At 47.6% G+C, this 27,562-nt stretch overlaps 2 pseudogenes; both read right to left on the bottom strand.

Moving 5' to 3' along the window:
- Positions 1 to 350: 350 nt before the first annotated feature.
- LOC136635825 (procathepsin L-like) lies at positions 351 to 19,371 on the bottom strand (annotated as a pseudogene).
- LOC136635826 (5S ribosomal RNA) lies at positions 3,404 to 3,521 on the bottom strand (annotated as a pseudogene).
- Positions 19,372 to 27,562: the final 8,191 nt, after the last annotated feature.

Below are 27,562 nucleotides of genomic sequence, written 5' to 3'. Positions count from 1 at the left end.
CACCCAAATGTGAATGTTATGTGGTCTGGAACATTTCCCTACCTCTTGGGCAGAAAGTGAAGTAGGGGATCAGGTCCTTGCGCAGTGCAGCCACATGGCATGGTACTGGACAGAGCAGTCTGCGTCCGTGTTAAACAGAGATACTGAGCTGAAAAAATGCAGTAACAAGACAGAAGTCCTTTCATTGCATGACATGAGTTTTGTTGCTTTAGGAATTTCTTCTACAGAGATGCAATGAGACATTGCTATGCAGATGGTCCTGAATTCCAGCCTCATTCAGGTCAACCCAATTCTAAATGCCACATGGCAGAGGCCTCCAGAAGGTCAACTAGCCTGGACCATCTTCACCATTAGGCCAGGATGGGGGAAGTGGCAGCGGTTGCCACGCCACAGTTGTTGTCTTTCATGGACATGAGGATGTAGCCATCATTGCCCCAATAGGTGGACCAAGAGTTCTTGATGAGCCAATAGCTTTCCCCTTGGAGGATCCCATATCCCACTGCTAGGACTGCATGGTCTAACTCTGCAGTCTTGTTTCCTAGAAGAAGAAGAAAAGGGGGAGAGTCAATCGACTGTGCTTCTCCACTGGTCATTTCTATTCAGTGGCATCATTAGGATTTGCGTCACCCAGTGCAGGAGGCCTGTGCATCACCCCATGCAGTGGGCGGGGCAACGCCCCAGGTGGTGGGCGTGGTGATGCACCATTGCCCCGCCCCACTGTTTTTTGGGCTGTACCTTTTGTTAGAACACAGATATTTCAATGTGGTTTGTTTCATTGCCTTCTGCATGAAATTACACATTGATTGATATCTCACATGATGGTGTTATTCCTCCAAACTCTGATTTTAGTGATTTTGAAAACTTGTAGAGTCTCTCACACACACCCCCCTTGTCAACTTACTAACACCTTATTGCAGCATTCTCAAACTTTTAGCACTGGGACCCACTTTTTAGAATGACAATCTGTCCAGGACCCATTGGAAGCGATGTTGTGGCCAGAAGTAACATCATCAAGCAGATTAAAATAAATAATTATAAATAATTAAATTAAAATAAAAGAAATAATTAAATAAGGGGGAGCCAGTCCTGTTCCAGCTAGTGAATTTTCTCTATAGTCTGCCTGCAATAACACGCCCCCCCAAAAAATGAATCAGTGAGATTTCCAGCCCTCCCCAGTGCCCAGTTTAAAGTTCTTCTATTTCAAGCAGACCAAGATAAAGACCCACCTGGCTTTGCAAGTGGAAAACAGAAAACTTTCCCCTTACCAGTTCAAGCCTCTCTTTTGTCCTTTTTAGTGGGGGGGGGGGAGGCTGCCTTCTGGAGCATTTGTTGCACTCCAGCTCCATCGGATCGGCACCATCCTGGTGTCCTCAGATTCCCCTTTGCCTGGCCTGACCACCAGCCAAGGCACGTCTGCCTACTCATGAGTAAACGCAACCGTGAGGCTGCTTTGCATTCCATAGGGCTCAATAGACTCACAACTGGGAGGGAGGGACCTCCTTCTTGGGTGTTTTTGGGGGCTGCATTCATTGGATCAGGACCATTCTGATGCCTTGGAGTCCTCTCAGCCTGCCCTTTCTGATGGACTAAGGCAAGTTCACTTACTCATGAGTAAACGCAGCCATGTGGCTTCATTTTGGGCTCAAGAGACTCGCAGCTGGGAGGGATGGGACCTCCTTCTCAGGTATTTTTTTTTGGCTGCATTCATTGAATCAGGACCATTCTGGTGTCATTGGATTCCTCTTAGCCTGCCCTTTCCAACGGACTATAGCAAGTATGCCTACCAACGAGTATACGTGTGATACAGCTCACTTTCACTTTCCATAGGGATCCATTCATTTTTTCTTTCCAGTTTTATGGCCATAACTTTTGAAAGAAAGGAGCTATTTCAATTCTGTTTCTTGCATTCCATTCCGCTGACAATTCCACATCCAACAGTGTATGGCACGATGGGGTAGCTGCTAATGGTGCAATTTTAGCACATCACCCCCCAGGGCGCATCCCCCTGGCGCATCACCTGGTGCGGCCTGCACCCCTCGCACCTGCCTAGCAACGCCATTAAGAAAGAGGCTGAACACAAGAAGATGCTCTGAACCAAGTCAACTATCAGTTCTCCTAATAATTGTAATGAAACAGACAGCCCAATCCTATCCTGGTCTCATGATGGCAGATCTTGTGTTTCATATCATAAGTCGCAGGATTGCACAATAGGTTTGGGTTCACATGCTGAAGAAGAGCCAGCAATGTGATGCAGCTTCAAATAAAGCAAGCGTAATGGTAGGTTGCTTTTTTTTTTTTTTTTTTAGGCATAGAGTCCAGATTACAAGCAGTAATGGTTCTACTCTATTTTGCAGTAGCCAGGCCTGACTCGGAAGATGGCGCAGATAGAATTTCAGGCACCCCGTTATAAGGAGGACGCTGGTAAGCTGGAGTGGTTTTGGAGGAGAGCAGCTAAGGTGGCAAGGGGTCTGGAAACCATCTAATAGTTCAAAGAGCTTGGTATATTTAGCATGCAGGAGAGAAGACGAGGGGTGATATGATAGCTGTCTTCAAGTATCTGAAGGAATGTCACACAGAAAAAGGACAGGACTTGCTTTAGGTCACTCCTGAAACAGGACTAGAATTAATGGGTTAAAACTACAGGGAGGTAGACTTGGGCCAGACATGATGAAGAATTTCTTAACTGTAAGTGCTGTCTGGCCTTGGAACCATCTGCCTAGTGGACTCTCCCTTGTTGGGGATTTTCAAGCAGAGGCTGGACAGTCACATGTCAAGGATGCTGTAGCCTGCACTGACAAGGAGGTTTGACTACATGACCTCCAAAGTTCCTCCCAACTCTAACATTCTAGGATTCTGTAATTAAACCAATAGCCTGACTCAACAGAGGACAGCTTCATACTGGAGAGTGTGTGTGTGCACTGATGACTCAGACGCTACCAAGAGGCACTGTGAATAGTCAATATCGTACCAGCTCCAAATGCAATTCTGAATTCAGAGCGTGTATGTTCTGGGAGGTGAAGAGTGCTCTTATTGAGAAGAAACATGAAACCAATACTTGAGGTGCAGCCCTGCCTGAAAATGGTTTCTCCCTTGATGGGTGAAGAATTTTTTTTTGAGCATGGAGGGCTCCAGCCCAGTGGTGTCACGAGAGTTTCCATCACCTGGAGTTTCCATCACCAGCACTTTACCCCCATGATAGACCACCAATCATGCAGTGGGCATGGCAATGCCCCCCAGGTGGTGGGTGTGGCAATGCATCATTGCCCCACTCACCTGCTGGTTTTTTAGCTATAACGTTTAATAGAATAGAAATATTTCAGTGCAGTTTGTTTCATTGCATCTGCATGAAAGTATACATCAAATGGTACATAATATGATTCAGTCTCAAAAGACTATGGTATAAGCCTACAGCAGCCGGTATTCCCAAGCAGTCTCCCATCCAAGTACTAACCAGGCCTGTCCCTGCTTAGCTTCCGAGATCAGACGAGATCGGGAACATGCAGGGTAGCAGTTGCTGCACATGATTGTATTATTTGAAAATACCAAGTTTTTAAAAAATTTGGCCAGTAGTGATGTGACACCCCCCCCCGTGCATGTCACCAGGTGCAGCCTGCAACCCCTGCACCCCCTAGCAACGCCACTGCTCCAGCCCCTGGCATCTAAACTCCTCCCCCACCAGTCAGACTCACCACAGCTTGGCTCATGGTAGACACCGTTGGCGTAAAAGGCAAAGGACTTGTGGGAGGCATCGACATTCACTGCCACAGGGCCATGCTTGAACAGAGCAGCCTTCAAGGCGGTGGCGTTTGCAGAGGGCACGTTGCGTAGCCAGAGACCTTGGCCATCAGCTCGGATTTGTTGTAGTGGCAATAGCCATTCTGGAAGAGGGAAACCAGACAGCTCCTCGATTAGAAAACTGTTACTGCTTCACATACACATCTCTGTCTTAGAGCTCATGGGTTCTGGCTGCGGCTTGTGCAAGGTTGTGTGCATGGCCTGCCATTTTGTGAGATCATACAGCAACCATGTAATGCACTACTGATTGCAGCATTCCACTTACGAAATTTCTCAGCTTGCATGTTTTGTAGCTCTCACAGCTGCAAAGCCTCGCCTGGAAGCACATGAGTAATGTCTGCTGAACCTCAAAGAGCAGTTGCTGATGAGATTTCTATAAGCCGTGACATCGCTAGGGGTGTGTGGCCGCATCATGTGACGCGCATAGGGGAAGTGACACCCTCCTGGCCAAAATATGTAAAATGTAGGTATTTTTGAATAATATCATCATGTGACTATGTTAATAATATTATCATTATCATGTATCAATCAATGTGTAATTTCATGCAGAATGCAATGAAACAAGCTGTGTTGAAATATCCCATTATAGCAAAAAACCAGTGGAGGTGGGACAATGGTGCATCACCATGCCCACTGTCCAGGGTGCTGCACTGCCCTGGGAGGAGGATGGGGTGGCACATTGGGCTCCTGCACCAGGTATGATATGCATACCATAAGAACATATGGGTTCCCAGCTGGCTCAGGCCAAAGTCTCATCTCACAGTGATCCAACAGCTGTCTCTGGGATCTCAATAACAGGAGGTGAAACCAACACCCCATTCTCACCATGACATCACTAGACCAGGTATTCAAAGACGTGCTGTCCTGAACCTATAGTCATCATGACTAACAGCCACTGATAACATTTAGTAGCCACTGATATATTGATACTAAGGGGTGCGCAGAGAATTGGCGAGGGCCTCCATCTCCTTCCACCCCAGTGGCGTAGCTAGCGAGGGGTGGGGGGAACGGTCCACCCCAGGTACCAGTCTTGGGGGGTGATACCACAAGTGACCCAACATTGCTAACATCGCAGAGGTTATGAATAACCCCATCATGCTATATACCATTGGATGCGGAATTTCCAGCAGAATGTAATGAAAATAACCAGAGTGAAATGTCTCCTTTCCATCAAAACTTATGGCCAAAAAACCAGAAACCAAAAAATGCATGGAGCCCTATGGAAAGTGAAACAGCCATATTGTGTGTTTACTCATGAGTAGAAGAGCCTGCCTTAGTCTGTTGGAAAGGGTAGGCTGAGAGAAATACAATGACACCAGAATGGTTCCTATCCAATGAAAGCAGCCCCCAAAAAACACCCAAGAAGGAAGTCCCTCCCTCCAAGCAGTTGACTGTATTAATTGAGCCCTATGGAAAGTGAAAGTAAGCCGCATGGTCATGTTTACTCCTGAGTGGCATGCCTTGGCTGCTGGTCAAGTCAGGCAAAGGGGAATACAAGGCTATCTGCATGGTCCCAATCTGATGGAAGTGGAGCTCCAGAAGTCAGCACCCCCCCCCCCCCCCAATAAGAAGGATCAAAACAGAGGCTTCAGCTGGTAAGGTGCATTTTTACTTTTTAAAGACTGGTAAAGCCCGGAGGGTCCTGATAGTGCTATGCTTGAAATAGAATTTACACTGAACTGAGCACTGGGGAGGGCTGAAAATCTCACTGATATTTTTGTGGAGGGTGTTATTGTAGGCAGGCTACAGAGAAAATTCACTTGGTGAAACAGGGCTGGCTTCCCCTTAATTATTTGTTTATCTTTAACTTAATTATTTATAATTATTTATTTTGTTTTGCTTGATGTCACTTCCAGCCATGACATCAGTTCCAGCGGGTCCCGGACAGACTGTCATTCTAAAAAGTGGGTTCCAGTGTTAAAAGTTTGAGAACCACTGCCTTAACTCAAAACGGGCCAATGAGACATCCAGGGTGGGGGGGAGATACCCTAGTGACCAAAATCCTGGAAATCATGGCTTTATGTCATGTTATATACCATTTGATGCAGAATTGCATCCATTGCTTGTGGGGAAATATTCACTGCATTTATTTTCTCGCCATTATTATTATTCACTTCATGTCATGACTATTACTATTGACTATTATAAGTTTTGCTTCCCACACAGACAGACAATCTGGACTCACTTGACCCATGTAAGGCCCATAGGACTCTGTGCTGGCAATTCCACCATGCTTCATGATCCACTCGTATGCATGCCATTCTTGACCACCATCGCAAGCATGTCAGTCAGTCAGTCAGTAAGACCTTTATTGGCATAAAATACAGAGAAAGAACAAAACAAAACAAAAATATACGAAGACAACACAACATAGACATCAGTCTTTTCCTCACATACTGCCCAGAGTTCCAGAGCTCTACCTGGCAATTACCCCAGATAAAAAGGCAGCGACCCTATCAAGGGTCTCAGAGTCAGGTGTGCAAAGGAGAGACTGAAGCATGATTGAGTCCTCCCAGCCCTGCATCCTAGTTAGCAAAGGGCCTAGATATTTCTTGCGTGAGATGTCATGAAGTGGGCAGTAGAAAAGGGTATGTGTTATGGTCTCAATACAATCCCTACCACACTTGCATTTCCTCTCCGAGTAGGGAATACCACTGAACCTACCCGATAACACGGCTGATGGAAGAGCATTACATCTTGCAAGTGTGAATGCTCTCCGAGCCTGTGGGCACTCCAGGTGATAAAAGAAGGAGGCTGGTTTCCCGAAACTGATTGGAACATGGAGATAGAGTGGAGAGCATGTGGTTCTGGTGGCACTAAACAGCTCTTGTTGTTCAATGTCAAGAATTCTTTCTTTGACGATTCTGTAAGCAGCATCACAACCAATCGTGCCTAGCTCTGCAGTGTCCAGCCCTATTGACCTGAGCTTGGTTAGAAGATCAGTGATCTCTAATGGCAGGACTGAATCCGACAATAATTGGAGCATTAGACCAGAGGAGGTAGGGTTAAATAAAATCCTAAACCAAAATGTCAGTAATCTTAGCCAAGCAGTCGTCTTTAGCCGAATTAACCCCACCTCGAGACACAGAACCGAGTAGGGAACGCACCTGGGTAAACCCAAAATCTTCCGCAGAAAGGAGGCTTGAATGCGTTCTAATGGTTGGCTAGTAGCCTTATACCAGACAGGAGAGCCATAAAGGACCAGGGAAAGAATCTTTCCCTTAAACGCCTCCAGAGCGGCTGGAACATAACCATTGCCGCAGGTAAAAAAGAAACGGGAAATAGCTGAGGACGCCAGTTTGGATGCGTTCTGCACTGCCTTACGATGAAAAGCCCAAGTGAGCCTGTAATGGAAGTTGATTCCCAGGTACTTGAAATGCTTAACCTGCTCCATTTAATTGCCATTACAAGACCACTTAAAAGCCTTCCATCTATTGGCAAATATCATTATCTTAGATTTAGCATAATTGATTTGCAGTTTGTTGGACAGAAGATACTCTTCAGTGCGATTCAGCAGACATTTTAGGCCAATCCTAGTACAGGATATCAGTACTGCATCATCCGCATACAGAAGTAGTGGCACTTGACTTGCGCCAAGCTTCGGGCAATGGCTATCTACTTCCTTCAGGGATGGGCCAGGTCGTTTAGAAACGGATTGAAAAGCATGGGGGCCAAGACACAGCCCTGTTTGACCCCTTTGTTGGTAGCGATGGAATGAGTTAGATTCCCACTCCAGGAGCGTCTAACCCTGCATGAAGTATTTAGATGGAGGGACCTAATCAGCAGCAACAATCTTTTATCAATCCCCATGTTTTCCAACTTTGACCAAAGAAGCTCCCTATCCACAGAATCGAAGGCACCTTTCCATCGCAAGCATGGTTTCCAAAGCCCCAAGAGCAATCAATCAAGATCTGCTGAGATAGTGGAGTTAGGACTCCAGTCTGCAGGGAAAGGGGTAAATATGGTGACTCATTGGTCTCTACATCAAGGCACTGACACCAGCTCTTCTAACAGCTTCCCCTCCTCAAATGTCCTTTTCCTGCTCAAGAAAGGATGTTTAGATTTAGCATGCCATACATCATCTCTCCCTCTCTTTCTCCCTCTCTCTGTGTATGTAAGAAGAAAGAGGGGGGGAGAGCACCCACCTGGGAACACGAGGCAGCAGGTCCCTGCCCCAAGGAACTTACAATTTAATTACTGCCATATGGGAGACAAAAGAGGAAGGTCAGTGGAGGTAGCAGTAAACAGCTCTATTTCTTGACTATGGGCAACCATTCAGCTGTACAAGTGACAGGACCTTTGCATCCTGGACAACTGTGTCCCAGTCAAACGCATTCTGATATTGGACATTCGTCTCCACGTTCTTTTTGTGTCCTAGATATTTGTGTCCCAATAGGTGTATATTTAAATTATATGTACTTTTTTATTTTTAAAATGCGAAGGTAGGGTTAGGGCTGGGTTAAGAGTCTTAGCATATACAGGTTGGTAGCATACCCATTCCCAGACCTCCACGGACATTCACATGCAGTTCTTTGACATATGTGTGGTTCTTAATTTGCATCACAATATAAAAGGTAAATAAATGTTGAAGTTTTATGCTTATTTACTGGGTATAAACTGAGAGTTCACTGGATTAACACGTAAGTTTAATGTTCATGGTGAATAAGTATATTGAAGAACCTGAGTGCTTCCTAAATATTGTGGCTCTCAAACATCTCTCTTGAGGCTTTCAAACAACTGAAGTTTCTTATCTGTGGCTCTTACATTAAGCAAGTTTGGCCACCCCAATATATAATGTGGGGTTTGTTGCCCAGTTATAGTGGGGCGCTAATAACTGGGACACCAAAGAAAAAAAATCAAAACAAGAATAGGCTTGAATGTCCAGGGACACCAGTATCCAGGACTCAGTAGACCAAGACACAATTGTCCAGGATGCAGAGACCCTGGTACCAGCTGTGTAATCCCCCTCCCCCTCTCTTCACAGCCTAATTGGTACAATCCAGTTGCAGATTTACTCCCTCATCTGCTGGCTGTGGAAGGCTTGACAATGTTTGTGTGCCTATAAAATCTGCCTTCATCTCTTAACCTCACACTTTCCCCCTACAATAATCTATGACTTGTTTGATTAAACAACCTTTCCTGGATCCATAGTTCTGCTAGCAGCAAAGTTCTTCTCCCAGGGCTCTAAGGTAACAAGCCAGCTGTAAGGAACACCAGTATTGTTAGGGGGTGTGGGAGATGTGGGCTGCACCAGGTGACACCCACACGGGGGTGACACCACTACTGGTCAAAATTTTTAAAATCTTGGTATTTTTGAGTACATGTTATATTCTAACAAAAGTTATAGCCAAAAAAACTAGTTTGGGCTGAGTGATAGTGCATTATCACACCCGCTGCCTGGGACATTGCCCCGCCCACAGCACAGGAGCAGGCCCACACTGGGTGACACAAGCCCTAGTTACGCCACTGGTAAGGAACTGACAGGTCACTGAGCTCTCACCTTGAGGAACAGAGCACCCTCCAGTGTGCCTGTCGTAGCAAAGCTCCAGCAGGAACCACACACAGCCTGATCTTTGACTGGGGTCACCGCACCTTTCATGATGAGCAGAGAGAAGGGGGAACAGGTGTGATCCTTGATATTTCACTTCCAACAGTTATGGCTTTTCTCAAATGGTAACTTCCCCACCTACACAAAAACTTTTCAGTGTGCACAAGGCCATGTGGGAGGCATGAAACACCCTAGGGCAATTTTCCGGATTTGGAGTTGAAGGAAAAGGGAATCCTAACCTCCTAAACAAATCTGCTAAAATAAAAACTGAAGGCTCAGGGTTTCCACGTCTACTCAGAAGGGTACTGTTTGTGGAGACTGTTCTGCACTCTGTGCATGCCTTGAGGCACAAAGGTTAGGAGGGTTTCTCTGGCTTTCCTGTCTCTTGGGGGGGGGGGAACACACAGACTTCCTGCATTGCATACCTGTGAAATCCAAAAGTTATTAAGAACGATTAAAGGTTGTATTTAAAGAGAAACACACTTTTGACAACTGTCTAGGTTGGTTGCAGCTGCAATTAGTCTTTTTTAGTTACCTAAATAGGTAGGAGGCAAATCATGGTTATTATTGTAGCTGGAGACTCTATACTTTAGGGTCTCCCTAAATCACCCTAAGCATTTTTAGCTTGTATTCTGGCCCCTAGGGTCTCATTGACTCAGTTTTGCTGATCTAGGTAATGGGCACATATATTGTCTTGCAGGCTGTGTTTCTAAGCAAACAGGCAGTGTAGTTTGCTCTTAAGTAAGTGCATTAAAAAAACAAAGTTCAAATGAGCCTGATCCTGAGCACCCAGGAACAAGACAGCAAATTGTATCTTGTCTCCCAGACAAGGGAAGGCAGAACACATCATATAAAATTGCCAAGCAAATAGAAGGGAAGGATGGCAGGAACACTGAGGGGAAGGGGTGGGCAAGCAGAACACTGAGTACATTGGAGGAGGGAAGGGAGGGTGCCTCGTTGAAAGGAAGGGGGTGCAGGATCGGTAGGAGGCGGTGTGGTTGGAGCCTCAGCCACTAAAGTGTGCACAGGGCTTACAGGTTCTACATCTTAAACATTCAATCCTACATTGTTTTTTAAGAGCTCAGGTCTATTTCTTGGGGGAATAAACAATTGCAAAGATTCAATGTCCAATGCCTTCCCCACTTCCTGAAAGGACTGAGACAGGGTTAACAACATATGGAAATTAAGAGTACCATTGAAATTCTGAGCTGGCTGGTAATTCACCCATTCAGAATGGTGGGGTTTCCCCTTCCCAGGGACTCAAAGTTATCCAAAATACATTTCAAAGGGTTTCTTTCATCAGGCTCAGCCTCTGATTGCCCCATCTTAATGGTCACACAAGCTGGCCTCCTGCCTGGGAGTCTGGTCTCAGCAGGATTGGCTGCCCAAAACAGTGACTCACTCATGGCCAGTCCTTCAAAACCTCTGAGTTTGCTGCCTTGACACACACACAAACACACACACACACACACACACACACACACACACACACACACACACACACGTTCTCATTCCTGTCTCAGTCACACAACACTCAGTCAGGCAGAGACCCACTTGGCCTTACTCTGAAACCACAGAGATGGGCACACTCACACGCAACACAGCAAGATGTACAATGATATGAACACAATCAGCAATATGTACAGTAATCTAAACACAATCAGCAATATGTGCAGTAATATAAACACAATAACCCTCCCCACTGGGGCCCCACACTAGGACCTCCCTTCAATCCAAGGTTCCCACACTAGGTTCCCACAGAGAATTCTCACCTAAGCGCACTGTACTTCCCGCGGAAGTACTTCCTGCGGAAAATTAACAGAGCAACAGGAAAAGAACAACATTTGGCATTTGTTATCGACACTTTGTTTACAGACCTATCCATTGCAGAGGATCTGGTGCTCTATCAACATCCCTTTTACCCTAACCCTTTCATCCTGATTTGTTTCTTGCCATTGTTTATGGCTTTCTGTTCATCCTTGGGGCCCATACTGCAGCCAGCTTGTTTTCTGAGAGGGATATTAGATGCTGGCTGGTATCATTCTTGGACAAGGGTCGGAGAGGGGCTTTTAGTCAGAGCATTTGGGCCTTGTGGGTATTTCAATATTGTGAGCTGAGCTGGGGACAATAGGGAACCTTTTTTTATGGAGTAGCTGGACTGATAGAACAATTTTTACATCAACTTACGGATCAAGAAAAGGAATTTTTCCTGACAGCACATCCGGTGGGTCCCGGACATTGTCATTCTAAAAAGTGGGTCCCAGTGTTAAACATGAGAGAACCACTGCCTTAATTCAAAACAGGCCAATGAGATATCGGGGGGGGGGGGGGTTGACACACTAGTGACCAAAATTATGGAAATCGTGGCTTTTAGGAATAATGCCATCACGTTAGAAATAATACCATATACCATCATGAGACCATTTGATGCAGAATTTCATCCATTGCTTGTGGGGAAATATTCACTGCATTTATTTTCTGGCCATTATTATTACTCACTTCATGTCATGACTACTACTATCTTTCAGTTTCACCTACCTCAAAGGGTTGTTGTGAGGACAAAATAAAGGGAGGAACCACACACACCATCCTGAGCTGCTTAGAGGAAGGGTGGTATAAAAATGTGAATGAATTAATATAATTAATTAATAATTAAATAATTATGTTGCATGAGGAGACAAAAATTTATGGGCCCCAGGTGTCAAGTGACCTAGCTACGCCACTGTATATATTTGAGGATATCTGGAGGCCATTACTTGCTATAATAACATAAGCTGCATGAAGTGTTGATATGCAGATATTTTGTATATGTGTGTGTGCGTATAAATATACATTTCCCCCCCTTTTTTTAAGTATGTAACTCATAAGCATGTATCCATGTAATGCTATTTTTTGGGGTTCTGTTTAAGCAATAAAAATAAAATAAAATGCCTGTACAGGTCTCCAGTGCCCACAGAACTGCCACTAAATCACCGCCAGGCACAGAAGCATGCACATACACAATGAGCCTATGGGTGCAATCCTAACCCCTTATGTCAGTGCTTTCCAGCACTAAGGGCCATGCAGCTCCGAGGTAAGGGAACAAACATTCTCTTACTTTGAGGAGGCCTCCATGAGTGACACCCAACTGCAGGTTGCAGCACATGTTCCATTGGCACCGCTATGCCAGTGCTGGAAAGTACTGACATAAGAGGTGAGGATTGCGCCCTATGTCCGTGTTTCTTTACCAATGGTATGTGTACCACCAGCGATACTTGAGGTTGTGTCTGATGGTACTTGTGGGACCCCCAGGCATCTGCTTCTGGCAGCAAGACAAATGAACTGATGTAACCAACTTCAGTAGGAGGCTTGGCTCAGTGAGCAGCAGGCTTTTCACCTACTCTAAAAAGCACCCTGAGCCTCTTCCTGATTGGTGTTTGTCATGTGGCATCTGGCCTCTCAACCCAGAAGTAACTTGCAATCACTTCTGCTGGTACTTCCAATAGGTGGATCATGCAAAGTGGTACAGTGTGGGATGAACATTGAGGAACGCTGGTCTATGTGCATACAAGGCTACAATTTCTGGCTCCTAATACAAATCAAGTTTGAAATATTAGGAAGCTAAACCATGAACTAGATGTGACCGGACACCCGTAGAGATGCTCCAGAACAGAGAGTATTCTTCATTCTGGTAGGCAGGCAGAGAGGGTGGTGGGGAACCCTGCTTTAAGTTTGTCCTGGGTGCAGAGACATGATACTTAGGGCCCAATCGTATCCAACTTTCCAGTACTGGTGCAGCTGTGCAAACAAGGCTGTGGTGGGGAGGCAGTCACAAAGGCCTCCTTTGAGGTCTTTGAGCTGGAAAACATGTGCTAGATCTACAGGTTGAGCCACATTATTCGTGTGGGTTCCATTCCAGGGCATGCGCTGCAATCTGTGGTGGGGAGGCAGTCACAAAGGCCTCCTCAAGGTATGGGAACATTTGTTCCCTTACCTTGGGGCTGCATTGTGGCTACAGCAGTGCTGGAAAGTTGGATAGGATTGGGCCCTTAGGCACTACTGTAAGCCCCATAGATCCCCAATGGGCCATCCAAGGCAGTACAAGCTGTTTTTCCTTCTGACCTGTTATGATACTTTGTATTTTATTATGGAGCTTTGTAAGTCCTCTTGGGTATTTACTTCAGCATGGGAAAGGTGGGGTATAAATTTCTATAATAATAATATCTTTGCAGTTCCTTACCTTCACTACCTTGCTGCCAAACTGCTTGGGACCCACCTAGCTTTAACAGACTTTAAATGAAAGGCGACCTAGAAAAAAATATTTATTTATTTACAAGTAATAATGCCCAGAAAAAAAGAGTTAGCAGCTACCTTGCAAACTGCAGAAGCTGAGCTGTTTGAAGGTCAATTAGCAGCTATTTGATTTTTGAATAGCTTCAGGGCTTGAGGCAATTAGTTATCTGATCTTTCCATCATCCTTATGCTACCCACCAAAAATTAGGGCGTGACCCACCAGTGGGTCCCAAACCACATTTTGGGGACCACTGTGTTAATCAGTTCGAAAGCCTTTTCATCATCTGAGAAGGTTCCATTTGAGTCACATTTGTCAGGAGCCATGAATTTGCCTTAGGGCCCAATCCTATCCAACTTTCCAGTGCTGATGCAGCATACCAAACGGGTGTGTGCCGCATCCTGCAGTGGGGAAGCAGTCAAGGAAGCCACCTCAAGGTAAGGGAACATTTGTTCCCATACCTCAGGGCTGCATTGTGCCTCCATCGGCACTGGAAAGTTGGAGAGGATTGGGCCCTTATTCTTATTTTCAACCTGTCTCTCAACTACTGGGAAACTGAGATGACTTTCAAATGCTGTTTGTGACAGGTCTGGGAGTCGAGAGATGGTTTGGAAAACTTTCAAAAGTCTTCTCGTTTCCAAAGCAATTTGTTATGCCGTACAGGTAACTCTTTTTTAAGCAACAGACCAATGCCCTTAGGTGCCTGCATTTCTTTGGGCCTCAATTTCTGCTTAGAACGACTCACCAGACACTGTCTAGACTTCAGATTCCATATGATGCAAAGCAGAGTTGAAATGAACTTACCCCAAATATTCTCTTCCAAACGCTTTCATGTGACTGTAAATATTTAACACTGATTAAGATAAAAAAAAAACACCACCACCTTTGGTTTAAACCTCTGGTTCCCAACTTGTGGTCCACAGGTGGTCTGTGAGACCCTGAGAAGTGGTGAACATGGTCTCAAAAAAACAACAACACGCCTTTAATCACTTCCATGTTGCCAAGTGAGCATTTCCACATGGACCATCATAGAGGGTGGAGATCAGACCTTCCACAGCCAGCACTGAAGTGTTGGCTGTGGTTGTGGGTAGTCCATTCTCTCCGATAGTCTGTGCATTTTTTGTGTGTAGGGGGTGAGGTGAGAACGGGGGGGGGGGATTTGCACATTGTCCACGACAATTCTAATTTTTGCCTCAGTGGTCTGCAGGCTCCTAAAGATTGCACACTACTGGTTTAAACCAACAATGAAGGTGCTTATGTGCACCAAGAAAAGCATGGAAATGGTTAGTTAAGGTTACTTGCCTTCACTACCATGCCATGTTAGCAATAATACACATTCTACAATTGAACATCTTGTGTTTCTGCATGGCTTAACCAGTGGCTCTCAAACTGTGGGTCACAACTACAAGTGGGTCACAAACTGATTTTTGGCAGGTTGCATAACATGGCCTGAGCTTGCTGAGCTGTTGTGGGTTTTTTTTTTTATTACTTGTAAAGCACACCTTCTGGAGTGTGTTTTTCTCATTGAGCATGTTTTCATGAGCAAGAACACAACGCGACAAGGACCAGAGTGGGCTGTAGACCAGAAAGCAGAATGCTTGGCCCCCTCTGGGCTGAGATGCATTGTGTTCTTGCTGACAAAAACATGTACCTCATGTGGGCTTTTTTGTGTTTAAAAAAATGCAAAATCTCAGCAATCCAGATGTTTGGGCAGCGATGTGATGGCATCATTACGCCACCGCCAATAACATCTGGGTTGCTGAGCTCCATGCTGAAAGTGGGTCATGGGGCTAAAATGGTTGAGAACTACTGGCTTAACCTCCAAGCACCTACATTTTCCCCCAGTTTTTCAGCCCCATTCCTCTTCCTTTCCAGGTTGCAAGAACCCTGAAGTTTAGGATGCAGTGAGGCCTCAGACCATGGAAGGCTTCACACCCTTTCCTCCTTGCTTTTCTCATATGTTTTCCTTTGGACCAAGAGACGGGTCTAAATTATTACTAGTAAAATGTTGCATAGCCAGGGAGGGGTGGAAAGAGCCAGACACAAGAAACAAAGGGGCAGAAAGCCAAAAAAATGAATGGTGAGTCAAAGGGAGGAATGAATTAGGAATGAATTAGATGTCCCCCATATACACACACACTCAGGCCCCAATCCTTTCACCCACCAGCAGCAGCAATGCAGGTCAACCTCAAAGGAGCACACTGCATCCTATGGTAGGTGGGAACTACCTGAAGACAAATGGGATGTGGTGATGGCATCTGGCCTAGGTGCCTTTAAAAGGAGATTGGACAAATTTCTGGAGGAAAAGTCCATCACGGGTTACAAGCCATGAAGTGTATGTGCAACCTCCTGATTTTAGAAGTGGGTTACCTTAGAACACCATATGCAAGGGATGGCACCGGGATGCAGGTCTCTTGTTGTCTTGTGTACTCCCTGAGACATTTGGTGGGCCACTGTGACATACAGGAAGCCAGTGGGGTAGCAGTGCAGGGGGTAGCAGTCACACCGGGCAACAAGCTTTAGGGGGGCAACAAGCTGAGCTTGACACTAGTGGCCAAAATTGAGCAAATCTTGGTATATACAAATAATACCATCACGTTATATATCATTAGAAAGGTTATTTAATGCAGAATTCAATGAAACAAACCACATTAGAATAACTGTATTTTATCAAAAGTTATGGCCAATTAACCAGAAAACGAAAATACAACTGCCTTAAAGAACAAAAACCGACTTTAACTCAAAGCTGACTTATGAGACTGATTTTTCTGAGAGCCAAAGAGATGTTCTTATGATGCAGCAGAGAACCAGTAAGATGTGAATATGAGTCAGCTCTCATTTCCATGTATCATAATACAGCTACTCCTGCTAACTGGCAAAGAGGCACTTTTTCACGTGGTGCTCCTCTTCTATTTACCAGGGGGAGTCCCTCATCACCCCAGCACAGTGTCTCAAACAAATAAGGGGCAAACTTTTTATGTATTTACTTAATAAAGTTTGATTTTGTCATGGGGGTGGCCACAAAATCTTTGATTCCAGGTAGCAGATAGATGCCTTAGCTATGCCACTGGCTGGGGGGAGATGGCAGATCAAGTGGGTGATGAGCTCCTTGGGGGAGGAGGCAAGTTTCCCCCCAATTTGCACTTTTAAAAAAGCCTGGGCTTGATATCACTTCCTGCTGTGAAATCACTTCCAGGGCATCATTTTGAGCTCCACACTGGGCTACACATTCATTAGCTACGCCACTGCAGGAAGCTGCGCTAGATGGGCCTATGGCCTGATTCAGTGGGGCTGTTCTTATCTTCTTATGGGAGGCAAGTAAAAAGCAGTTACTTATTTTTTTAACTAACCCCACATAAGCCCTGGGGCTAGCGATGGGTCTCTTTGGACATACACCACCTGTGTTGGTGGTGTATGTCCAAGGTGGGAAAAGGGGCAGGGAGGTTTCTGAAAGGGGGGATTAGATTCAGCATGCACCATTGCTGCTGGATCCACCCCCTCCTGCCTCTGTCCCTCCCACGGAATGCCCCAGTCCTCCCCTTCCGTGCACACACCTGCCCTCCCCGCTGACCTGTTGTTGGGGGATATAGGAAACCCACTGCTGCCTGGTCAGCACCACTAACTGTTTCTGGCAGCCACCCAGCAGTGTGCTCAAGTGTTATATTTCGCAATGTGATACGTCAGGTTGTGCTGCTGGAACACAAGTTCCAGCAGAGCAGCCCAAGGATAGGATTCTGCTGTCACTCACTCTCATATGGGGTCAGGAGTACTCTGTCCCTTGTGATGCCAACTTACTCTGACCAGGATGCAGCTGTTGTTCCTGAAGATGGTTGGTAGTGCTACATCAGCTGCATTCAGGATGCAGAGTGCATTCTTGATAGAGTCTTGGTTCAAGGAGGAATTTATCAGCATGCCTGCAAGGGAAAGAAACAGCTTCGACTCATCCCACCATACGACGGATGCCCCTTCATTGCAACTCCTCCCTGGCCTCCATCGGAATGAGATCAGATAATCCCGTATTGAACAGTTGCTTGACCCTCCATTAGATCAGCTTAAGGTTGCTTGCTATTGACTGCCAAAATATGTGGTCCTCTAGTCTGGAAAGATCTTGGTGAAGCTCGGAGGAACATGGTGAAACAGCGACAGAGTTAGGACAGCCACTGCAGCCACTGCAAGAGGGTGGCAGGGAGGAGGAGGCAGTCCCGTGGTGATGACTAGCGGGTGCCTATCAAGGCAACAGTGCCCATGAGAGGGGGTAATTTGTACCCAGGCACAGAGTGAAAAAGGGGGCCCAGCAGCCAAAGGAGGGGCCGCAGAAATTTCTCACCTGGACTTGGGATGCTGGGGTTGCTGCGGCATTGGCTGCTGCAAGCCATATGCACCGGGCCAGGGAATGCATACATGACACTCCTTAACACTCCTGGTGTCAAATCCAGGAGGCAACCGGCCTGCTGCAGTAGCTCTTTACTTTGTGGATCCACTTTCCAGGAAGGAGTGTATAAGAGCTCAGGGACATAGCGGTGGGATTACAGCTACTGCAGAAGTACATTTTCTGCAGGCAGGACATTTCCCATGCTTCTGGGAGCCTAAAGACAATGTTGCTAACTTTCTGCAATGATTTTCTACATTTTCTCCACATGGGGAAGCCAGGTAGACCCAGGCTCCAAAGACTATTCTGGCTGCTACCACTCTCCTCCCACCCTGTTTCACCCCCTCCCTGCCCCCATTCTGCCTGCTCCCGTCGCCACCCTCCCCTCACTCTGTTTCGCCCCATCCTCTTTGGGAAGGGGCCCAAAAGAAACTTAGTCATCCCTGGGAAAATTCCTCCATGCGCCATTTGAACACCCTCATGCTGTCTAGACTCCAAGTGCCCTCAGCTCAAGGCAGCCAACAGAGTAGGAGCAACCCACACTGAGCACTGGATGCTCCAACGCTGCAGCAAGGGCTACTGCATGGAGGGCAAGAGGGAGGCCCCTGGGTTTCTTCCAGCTCCCCTTGCAACTGATTCTACACCTAGAAAAGAGAGAGAGATGCTGCCTGAAAAAGAAAGCTGTCAGCCTTCATTAGCCTTGCCAAGGGGCCAGACAACGAAAAGGCTTTCAACTGGCAGTCTTCAAATGTGATGCATTCCGGGGCAAATTCAAGGGGGGACCATTGATCCATGGCCCGCCCCTAATTGTCCACGGGAAGCAGCCCAAGCACAGCCAAGAAAACAGGTCTACCCAGCAGGTAGATCTGGGCTCCAAGTCTGGGTGGGAGCCCAGGTCTACCTGCTCAGCAAACTTCATCTCTGTAGGCCAGTAGATTTGGGTTCCAAGTCCAGGCAGAAGCTCAGGTCTATCCACTCAGCAAACCTCATCCTGAGAGGCCAGTAGTCCTGGGCTCCAAGTCTGGGTGGGAAGCCCAGGTCTACCTACTCAGCAAACCTCAGCCACAGAGGCCAAAGCACAACAGCAACCCAAGTCTATCCCCCTGGCTGGCCTGGGCTCTGGAGTTAAGGTGGTGCTTATGACCAGCCCAACAAACACAAACACTCTGTCTGTCCCTGGATGTATTCTGTTCGACTTGGCAAAAGGTTCAGCGACCTTTGCAGGCAACAGCTCAAGCTCCTTCCAGACTTACCCGCCCGATGGCGCAGGATGGGCAGCAGCTCCCAGAGAACCTCTATCGCATTCTCATCGCACTTGGCATCTGTATCCAACGAGCAGAGACAGAGGATCGTGACCAGGCGGGGAAGCAAAGGCAACTCTACGGAAGGCTAGAGAGAAATGAGGATTAGCCAATGCTGGGATAAGCAGCTCACCCTGATGGCAGGAAGGAGACGTCCTATTGCAGGGATATTGTGCATCTTTACATCTCACAACCCAGGCACACTGACTATTTATCAAACAACTATGATGGCTTCTGGCTGAAATTCCCAAAGATTCAACAAAACAATCAGAACAGTGCAATATTACAAGCGGCAAATGACAAAAATACATCATGAGAACAACAGGAGTCTATGAGAAAGGCATAGGAACCCGGGGAACGTGGTATGCACGGATCCCATATCCACAGATTCAGTTATCCGTGGATTGAGTCCGCAGGACCCCCTGGGCGCTTGCCCCCTCCGGAGGCGAGGGAAGCTCCACTTCGCCCAGAGGGCTTCCCCAAACCTCCTCATGCCTTATAAGGCTTTAAAAAGCCACTTCTGGTTTCTCCGTGAAACCGGAAGTTATGTTATTTGAGCTGCCAAGCTCAGCCTGAGCCCGGCAGAGGCCACGGACGGGGAGGTCTGCTTCCCTCACCTCCAGAGGCTGGGGGGCAGCTGTTTGCCAGCATCCACAGTTTCAGGTAACTGTAGGAGGTTCTGGAATGGAACCCCTGCAGATACAGGGGCATGCTTGTATATAAATACTGTAATAAATACAATAATAGTAATAATATAAAAACAAAGAACACTGTGTGTGGTTAAAGCATCAGGTGATCCGTACCCTACATGGTGTTTGTCAGGTGTTTAAATGGGGGCTAGTCTCTACCCCTCAGTGTGATTGTGGGTTCTCCCACCAAACCATGTACCACATTGTGTCTGGCTGCAAACTGAGGGTGTATAATGGCCCATGGTCTGACTTTTCCTTTGAAGGTCACTCTGTCTTTGAATGGCTGCATGAACTGGACACTGACATTTGATCTGGTCTAACTGATAAATAATTTGTTTGTTTGTCCCAACTATACCCCTAAGTCAGTGTTGGCGAACTCATGGCACGCGTGCCAGAGAGGGCACTCCAAGCCTTTTCTGTGGGCACGTGCTTGCACTGAGCCAGGCAGCCTAGAGGGGGCGCTGAAGCCGCTGCCTCCTCTCCCTTCACTCCTTTGCCCCGAGTTTGCTTCCCTCCCTGTCTTTCCCTTCCCTTCCCCAACTCTCCAGCAGGCTCAGCCAATCAGCATCCAGCAGACTCCTGGCTTTTTCGGTTAGAATGGCTCAGGGCCCTTCACTGGCTGCAGACCAGCCAATCCGGAGCTGCTCTCCTCCTCAGCCATTTGAGCCTTTGCAGCCCGCCTTTCCAACTGCCCACTCAGCGCCAGGAGAGGCTTTTCCTCCGCAGCACAGGCGCAGCTGGGGGGGAGCAGCGCAGCCAGAGACAAATCCTGCCTGTCTACTCAGAAGGAAGTCCCATTAGAGTCAGTGGGGCTTGCTCCCAGGAAAGCGTGGCTGGGACTGCAGCCTGAGAGCCCACTCCTCTGCAGGTCTACTCAGAAGGAAGTCCATTGCAGTCAGTGGGGCTACTCCCAAGAATGTGAGGGAAGGATTGCAGCCTGAGGGTGCAGCGCGGACATTCCCGTGGTGGGCTTGGAGAGGAGCTGGGCTGGAGGGGAGCAGAGCTCACAGCCTGGCGTCGCTGGAGGGGAGCAGAGCGCTTGGGCTTTGTGGCGCCAGCCCTGCACCTGCTGCTGGCCCTGCCTTATCGCCTTATGGCACATGCTGGAGGCTTATCTGTAAGAATGTCACACAAAACTAATTTTCATATGATCTTAAAGGTAAACCACAGAATTGCTTCTCCAAACCTATTGGAAAAGAAGTGCATGCACAATTTCACATAGCTGTGAGCATGAAATACAGCATGATGCAGCCATCCAACCAGCCCCATTAGAGTTGATGAGACTTACTCTCAGGAAAGAGTGGCTGGGATTGCAGCCTTGGAGCCTGCTCCTGTGCATGCCTACTCAGATGTAAGCCTCATTAGAGTCAATGAGGCTTACTCCTAGGAAAGAGTGGCTGGGATTGCAGCCTTAGAGCCCACTTCTGTGGGTGGGGCTTAAATTTTTTTTTTTCTTGTTTGAGAAAAGGTCTTGCAGCCACCCCTTCCCTGCCAATATTTCCTTACCCAGCATGTAATTAGTCTGTGGAACTCTTTGCCACAGGAAGCAGTGATGGCAACTTGCCTAGATGCTTTTAAGAAGGGATTGGACAAATTTCTAGAGGAAAAGTTCATTATGGGTTACAAGTAATAGTAGGTAAAAGATGTTAATGTATTGTAGTGACATTGTGGAAGATATTACCGAGGAGATAGGGTGTGGTGTCCACAGTGCCCCTTGCTCTAAGTGAATGCAGGATTAAGGCCCAGGTGGTAGCTGGAGGTGTGCTGCACAGCTGCAGCCACTAGAGGCTAAAGGAGATCCCTCAGGATATAAGGAGCACCTGAGATAGAAAGGATTGTGGGTTCTAGGAGGAGTGAATGTGGAGAGGAGAGACTAACTGACTGACAAACCGACCTTGGACTGACTTGGCTTACTGACTTTGGATTCTGACTTGGCACCTTTGACTGATTGGACTGACTGACTTGGCTTACTGACTTTGGATTCTGACTTGGCACCTTTGACTGATTGGATTGACTGACAAACTGACCTTGGACTGACTGACTTGGCACCTTTGACTGACTGACTGACAAACTGACCTTGGACTGACTGACTTGGCTTACTGACTTTGGACTCTGACTTGGCACCTTTGACTGATTGGACTGACTGACTGACAAACTGACCTTAGACTGTGACTTAGCTTACTGACTTTGGACTCTGACTTTTGCGTGCTGTACTGGTGAGTCAACCAAGGAAAACTAATCAGCCTTAAGCGGGCACAAGGCCCAGTGGGGAGGAGCTGTGACAAGACATGTATGAGTTGTTTTTTCTAAACTAAAACCTCAGTATTCAGGTTAAATTGCTGTGTTGGCACTTTGGGAAAAATAAGTGGGTTTTGGGTTGCAGTTTGGGCACTCGGTCTCTAAAAGGTTCACCATCACTGCCCTAAGTGACTCATGTATTTCTGGATCTCTGTCAGCAGATCTGAACACTTTTCCAGAGCCTGTGACCGGATCAGATTGTTTGGGCTGATCATCTGATTCAGGAGAGTGGCCAGATTTCACGTCAGCCTCACTTCCTCCCTGTCAGAATATCCCAGGTTTCTAGGAGAAGGAGACAGATGGAGAAGAAAAGTCACACACAATTAATAACAAACAGATGTGGGCTAACAATATCCACGTAACCTCCATGGATTCCCTCAAGGAAACCTGCTCAGTGTAGATTAGATTAGATTGAGGATAGTGGCCAGATCACACGTCAGCCTCTCTTTCTGAAATTTGTCTGGGACTTCAGCACAGTCTGGACCCTCGTCAGAATATTCCAGGTTTCTGGGAGATGGAAACAGATGGAGAAGAAAAAACACACACAACAAACTGATGTGGGCTAACAATATCCACGTAACCGCCATGGATTCCCTCAAGGAATAGTGTAGCATGTTGAGGAGCTGAGACTGACAGCAGGTCTGCACTTCAAGTGGCACAGACTCAAAATTTGCAAAATTTGTCTGCAGATCTGAACACTTCCAGAGCCTGTGACCGGATCAGATTGTTTGGGCTTATCATTTGATTCAGGATAGTGACCAGATCACACGTCAGCCTCTGTTTCCCAAATTTGTCTGGGACTTCAGCACAATCGGGACCCCCATCAGAATATCCCAGGTTTCTGGGAGAAGGAGACAGATGGAGAAGAAAAAACACACACAACAAACTGATGTGGGCTAACAATATCCGCGTAACCTCCACGGATTGCCTCAAGGAATAGTGTAGCATGTTGAGGAGCTGAGACTGACAGCAGGTCTGCACTTCAAGTGACACAGACTCAAAATTTGCACCCCAGGATCCCTTCCTTGTCACCAGAGATGGTAAAGCTAAAATGGACTGCAGGATAGTGAGAGTTGTTGGACCTGTATAAAGGCTCTGAAATGAGGGATGCTGTTCCATCACTTGTGCCGGATCCTGACCCCGTTCCTGGGCAGCATAGCGCAGCTCCGGGCTGCTCAGATCTACAACACCTCTTTAGGTGGCGAAGATCAGACTCACAAGCTTTGGGGCTGCCGAAGCAAAGAGCCAGAGGCCAAGTACACACAACAGTGCTTTCCAGATCTCCTGCTGGAACAGGCAGGTTGGTGGCAGGGGCAGTTCAGGGGAGAATCATGGGCAGTTTGGGGCAGGCAGTAGGCTGGGCAGGAGGCTGGGCAGGTGCACCACCTCACTGCCTAATCCTAATCCCCTTTCCCTGCCCTGAACCAATCCATTAGTCTCCTTGGACTTATGCAAGCAAAATAGCTACTATAGGTTTGATGAAACCCATTGGGGGTCAGGTGGCTTATGGGGAAGTAAGTAGGAAAACATTTTACTTATCTCCTGGGCTGTCTGGTACACACACGCACACACGCACACACGCACACACGCACACACGCACACACGCACACACACACACACCCCATAGCATGCAACATGTGCTCTGTCTGCAGCACTGTGCACTATGGGCTGGCAGGGGGGATAGGGTTGGGCCGCATGTTTCTGGCTTTGAGCCACTAAAGATGACAGGAAATTCACAATGCTTTACCTTAAAGAATCATCCACCTCTTCTCCCAGGCTAAGGGAGGTGCTGGTGTCACTGCTGAACTCACTAACCTGTGAATGAGAAAGCAAGGAGAACCAGGGAGGTGAGATGTGAGAAGCACACCTGCAGTTGGGTCCTTTCTAGTTGTCCTTCGAGGACCCTGGCGGCTGCGGTTTCTGCTACGTTCCTGACCAAATAAGGAATAAATGGTCCCTCCCAACATCAGTGCTTCCAATCCCTTACTTGCCAGTATCTTGCTGTGGTAGGTGCCCCCACCCTCAGAGAAGCTACCTTTCTAGCTCAATGGAGCACCTCTTGGCTGCATTTTTCTCTCCAGAAACCAGGACTCCTGCAACCCTGCCCAGATGGTAAAGATGTAGGAATAAGACTGGGCTCACTCACAAAAGACCAGGTGCGGTTGTGGGACACTTGGGAATCTCTGCAACACCCTCAAATCATCACTACCCTAAAGTGCTCTCCCTACCGGGGGTTTGGAGCAGACAGTTTCTGGATCTGAATGGTCTTAACTAGACACATTAGATTTTGCCCATGGAATGTGAAATACATCGTCTTTTAATGGCTTTTAATGCGGGGGGAGGGGCGCGGGAGGGGTTTGTGTGTATCAGGAAGTTGAATAGGGAGACATCTAAGAGAAGGAAAACTCTGATTCCAAACCTCCACTGCCTTGTGGCTACATCCAGTTGTGGAAAAGGCTTCAGGAGTCAACCTCGAGGCAAAATCAGGAGCCGGAGTCCCCAAGGCAGTTCATGGCTGCACACAGTCACGTTCTGGCAACTCCTGCGACGCCGCTGGAACCAACCGAATTGGCTTCTGCCTTTCCATTGGATCATTCCAGCGACGTGGAGAGGGGGGTTTTGCTGCATGGGTATCAGCCTATCCTCCATACCTTCTTTACCCAGGCTTCGCGCACTGGAGAGGACACTCCAACTTCGCCATAAGGCGTCGGCACAACACGGGAAGCAACAGTTACCGGTTATAAGTCTTCGCTCGATTGGCGTAGGGCATGACGCCAGGAGCTGCTTCCGATGGTGGGAGAGATCATTGCATCTCATTGGGCAGCTACCGCCCGTCTTAAGCTGGGCAGTCCCCAGCCAGTAAGGTGTTGGCTCGCCACGGTCCGTTAACCTCATGGGGTGCGTGGGGTTTAGGGTGAAAACCGACAAGCGGATCGACAACTCTGCACCATGCAATAGAAAACAGAAAACTCCTGCCCTAAAGCTGGGCACCTGGAACGTAAGGACAATGACACCTGGCTTCTCTGATGACCTGCAAGCAATAGACGATGCACGCAAAACAGCTGTCATCGACATGGAGCTGAGCAGACTGCAGATGGACATTGTCGCCCTGCAAGAGACTAGGCTACCAGATTCCGGATCAGTCAAAGAGCGAAATTTCTCATTTTTTTGGCAGGGAAAACCACCAAATGAAACCAGGGAACATGGTGTTGGCTTTGCAGTCAGAAATACCCTGCTGAAATCCATCATCCCACCTACTGTGGGAAGTGAAAGAATTTTGTCCCTGCAGCTCCAGTCATCAGCAGGACCTGTCACTCTCATCAGTGCTTATGCACCGACTCTGTCGTCTCTAGCAGAAGCCAAAGACAAATTCTATGATGACCTGGCCACCACTATCAAGAAGATCCCTGTAAAAGAGCCATTGTTCATCCTCGGCGACTTCAATGCTAGAGTTGGTGCTGATAACAGTTCGTGGCCCACTTGCTTAGGTCAGTTCGGCACTGGGAAGATGAACGAAAATGGCCAACGCCTGCTAGAGTTTTTCTGTCATCACGGTCTCTGTGTCAGCAACATGTTCTTCAACACGGAGCCCCAAAATAGAGTCTCTTGGAGACACCCAAGATCAAAGCACTGGCACCAGCTCGACCTGATTCTCACCAGACGCTCCAGCCTTCCCAGCATCAAGATCACACGCAGCTATCAGGGTGCTGCCTGCGACACCGACCACTCCCTGGTGTGCAGCAGAGTGAAACTGCAAACAAAGCGACTGTACCACACAAAAAAGGAAGGAAGACCTCGCATTGATTCCAGCAAGACCCGGGATCAGAGAAAAGTGGAGGAATTTGCACGAGCGCTTGAGGAATCTCTTCCAGGCCCGGTTGATGCAAACGCATCCAACAGATGGGAACATTTCAAGAATGCCATTTACAACAACGCCTTGTCCATATTTGGCAAGAAGACCAACAAGATGGCAGACTGGTTTGAAGCCCACTCTGAGGAGTTGACACCAGTCATTGAGGAAAAGAGGAGAGCTCAAGCAGCATACAAGGCCTGTCCCAGTGAGCGCAACCTGCAGGTCCTCCGAGCTGCTCTCAGCAAAGTCCAGCAGACTGCCGGGAGATGTGCTAACGACTACTGGCTCCAGCTCTGTTCCGAGATACAGATAGCAGCTGACACAGGCAACATCAAGGGGATGTATGACGGCATCAAGCAGGCCCTAGGTCCAACGCAGAAGAAAATTGCCCCTCTGAAGTCTGCTACAGGCGAGGTCATCCAGGATCGGAGGCAGCAGATGGAACGCTGGGTGCAGCACTACTCTGAGCTATATTCCAGAGAAAATGTAGTCACCGAAGAAGCACTGAACAACATTGAGTGCCTGCCTGTGCTGGAGGAGCTTGACAGTGAACCAACCCTAGAAGAACTTCACGTGGCCCTGGACTCCCTTGCCTTTGGCAAGGCACCTGGAAAAGACAGCATCCCTGCTGAAGTCCTAAAGTGCTGCAAAGAGATCATCACCACTGAGCTGCATGAAATCCTTTGTCTCTGCTGGAGAGAAGGTGGAGTACCTCAAGACATGAGGGATGCAAACATCATCACGCTGTACAAGAACAAAGGCGACAGGGGTGACTGCAATAACTACCGTGGCATCTCTCTCCTTAGCGTTGTAGGAAAGCTGTTTGCCCAAGTTGCACTAAAGAGGCTCCAGGTACTTGCAGAGAGCGTCTATCCAGAATCACAGTGCGGATTCCGAGCCAACAGGTCCACCACTGATATGGTATTCTCCCTTAGACAACTGCAGGAGAAATGCAGGGAACAAAGACAGCCACTCTTTATAGCCTTCATAGATCTCACGAAGGCTTTCGACCTGGTCAGCAGGGATGGCCTCTTCAAGATTCTCCCCAAGATTGGATGTCCACCCAAGCTCCTCAGCATCATCAGATCCTTCCACAAGGACAAGAAGGGCACTGTTGTCTTTGATGGCTCCACATCAGACCCCTTTGACATCCAAAGCGGCGTGAAGCAGGGCTGTTTTCTTGCACCAACCTTGTTTGGGATTTTCTTCGCTGTCCTGCTGAAGCAGGCCTTTGGAACTAAAACAGAAGGCATCTATCTCCGGACCAGATCAGATGGAAAGCTCTTCATCCTCTCCAGACTGAGAGCAAAGTCCAAAGTCCAGCTGAAATGTCTGCGTGACTTCCTCTTTGCCGACAATGCAGCTATCACTACCCACTCTGCCAAAGATCTCCAGCAGCTCATGGATCGTTTTAGCAAGGCCTGCCAAGATTTTGGACT

This window comes from Tiliqua scincoides, unplaced genomic scaffold (assembly GCF_035046505.1).
Source record: "Tiliqua scincoides isolate rTilSci1 unplaced genomic scaffold, rTilSci1.hap2 HAP2_SCAFFOLD_103, whole genome shotgun sequence".
NCBI classification, from domain to species: domain Eukaryota; kingdom Metazoa; phylum Chordata; class Lepidosauria; order Squamata; family Scincidae; genus Tiliqua; species Tiliqua scincoides.
This window is presented reverse-complemented; position numbering and strand designations above follow the sequence as displayed.